We start from the raw sequence: 3,091 nt of genomic DNA, 5'->3' as shown, positions 1-3,091 counted from the left end.
CAAAGCAACAGCCTGGAAACCACCCACAACACCCTTTGCTGTCATCTGACACTCACTTAATATTTATAAACACTGATAGTTTAATACAAAATAAATAATCCAATAAACTGAAAATGTTGTGATGACTAATTCCACTTATACCATTTAAAATGAATATATTTTAATTTTTAGAGTTTTATTTTTACTTTGACTAAAACAGAATAGAAATCTATCTATCTATCTATCTATCTATGCAACCACCACTCACACTCTCTTTAGAAAGCATAAAAATCTAGTTCTAATCTGTGCTTTTGTTCTTGGTGCAAAAAATGAATGAATGTGTAAGGGATTAAAAAAGAAAAAAGAAAGAGAAAGCAAGAGTGAGAGGATCCTCAGGGGACCTAACATACTTTCCCCAAACATATGATTAGATACAGCAACTCTCCCTCATTTTCACACATAAACACAATCCACAAACTGAGAAGGCTGCACTTTCCTTTTTTTAGATTCTACTTCTCCTTACTGGATCTCGTCCCATGTGACACTATCTCAGTAAGGGTTAAAAGCACTATCCCTTTGAAAAGATTTGCTTTGTGTAGTTTTAGTGAAGCTCACACACCTGGGTCTCTCTCTCTCTTCTCTCTTTCTCCATGCACACACACACACACTGTTTCTCCTTGGCTGGTTCTTCCAACCCACACAGGACTAATTAGCCCTCCAGAGCAGCAGTGGACTAACAAAGATAAATGAAGTCACACTCGCGGTCTGACTGACTGACTAGATACATTGGGTGGGGGGCATTCAGGGTGTGGCAGAGGGTCTGCGTTGCCATGACAGAATCAAAACTGATGTGCATTATTCCATTTGCTTTAGCTCTGCCAATCAAAAACTGTCAGTCCGAACAGTGCTGAGGTTTAATTAATGAGATTCGGACTGTGGTCAAGACACACTTTGGTTTTTATCTGCTTCAGTTAATGGGAACAGATTATGAAGAATATTATGATTATGAAGAATAACAGATTATAAGAATAAAATTTGCTTTGATCTTTTGAAATAAAAGCATTCAATGCACCAAGTACCAGACCAGTCTGAAAAGACTGTTTAAACTATATGCTAAGATATCTACGTCTACCCACTTTTAGAAATTTCTAAGCGCATACCTCCCTTTTGTGCAGTAAAAAATATATTTAAAAATCTTTGTTTTTGTGCAGGCTATGCTATATTGTCTGTCTTTTAAAAAACCATATGTGACCCTGGACCACAAAACCAGTCATAAGGGTCAATTTTTCGTAATTGAGATTTATACATCATCTAAAAGCTGAATAAATAAGCTTTCCACTGATGTATGGTTTGTTAGGATAGAACAATATTTGGCCGATATACAACTATTTGAATATCTGGAATCTGAGGGTGCAAAAAAATCAAAATATTGAGAAAATTGCCTTTAAAGTTGTCCAAATGAAGCTCTTAGCAATGCATATTACTAATCAAAACTTAAGTTTTAATATATTTACAGTAGGAAATTTACAAAATATCTTCATGGAAAAAAAAAATTTCTCTTATGCTCACCAAGGCTGCATTTGATTCAAAATACAGTAAATACAGTAAATATGGTGAAATAATATTACAATAAAAAAAACAGTTTTCTATTTTAATATAATCTCAATTTTATGTAATCCTGTGATAAATCAGAATTTTCAGCAGCCAGTCTTCAGTGTCACATGATCCGTCAGAAATCATTCTAATATGCTGATTTGCTGCTCACATTATTATGAATGTTGAAAACAGTTGTGCTGTTTAATTTTTGTGGAAGCCGTGATACAATTTTTTTTTTCAAGATTCTTTGATGAGGAGAAAGAAAGTTCAAAATGGAAATCTTTTGTAACATTATAAATGTCTTTATTGTCACTTTTGATCAATTTCATGCATTCTTGCTGAATAAAAGTATTAATTTCTTTAAAGAAGATCTTACTGACCCCAAACTTTTGAACAGTAGTGTACATGCATCTCCTTTTAAAAAAAAATTGCAGGTATAAAAATCATCATGAGGGCTAAACAGGGCACTTACTGGGATAGTTCAGGTAAGAGCTATCATGTTGAAGACCGCTGGGAATGTTCTGTCCTTTCGCCTCCATCTCTCCTCTCTGTGGAGGTTTTAAATGTCAGATGAAGAAAAGATCTAAAATCGCAACCGGAAGAGGGCAAAGGCCAATCTTGATACACTTGAAGTCAAATCCTGTTGCAGTTTTAAACTGTCTGGAAAATAAACAAGACGTGTCACATACATGAGTGGAAAAGGTCTCATTTACATAAATGATTCAGCTCCTATAAATGAGTTTTCGTATCTGATATCACCATTTAGACTATAGCTACACTCACCAATGATACCTCGGATTGTGCTACTACTTTTTACAAATTATTTTAAGAGATTTTTATGCCGTAGTTTTTAACGGCACAAACAGCAGTTCTTACACACATGGTAAAAAAAATTAAAAATATTGTGAAAAATAATAAAGCATAATGCACAGCAGCTGTTGGTAAAATAATTTGCATATGTAAAATATTTGGTGATACATAGGCTCTGCAACAACAAATAACTTTATATTCGACTATATTTTTAAATTAAATTAAATCAAGCAAAACCTGCTGAGAATATAAAGTATCTCTTGGGATCTCTGAAGACTACAAGTGGGAGGAAAATCAATACTGTCTAGTACTGCAATGAGATTTTATCACTATACCGAATCAATACATATATGTATGTATATATGTGTGTGTGTGTGTGTGTGTGTGTGTGTGTGTGTTACTTATTGGGGTATGCATAATAATTTGGAGACTAATCCATCATAAACTGATGAATGAATTATTAATGTGTCACCACCTAATAAACAGCTCAATACTTATTTTTTTTCTGGTTTTCCAGACAACGCCAGGTATTGACTCTAATTATTATTTTTTGTTTTGAAATTTTTTTTTTTTTTGTATCATTAACATAATGCAAAACTGTTAGCTAAGCAAATTAGATAAGTGAATTGTTTGATATGTTGCCAAATGAGTCATACTGCAGTCATAAATAAAAAGATTCATTAATGGCAATGCATTGCAATATATA

This window comes from Sinocyclocheilus rhinocerous, unplaced genomic scaffold (assembly GCF_001515625.1).
Source record: "Sinocyclocheilus rhinocerous isolate Xijiao unplaced genomic scaffold, SAMN03320098_v1.1 scaffold2646, whole genome shotgun sequence".
NCBI classification, from domain to species: Eukaryota; Metazoa; Chordata; class Actinopteri; order Cypriniformes; family Cyprinidae; genus Sinocyclocheilus; species Sinocyclocheilus rhinocerous.
This window is presented reverse-complemented; position numbering follows the sequence as displayed.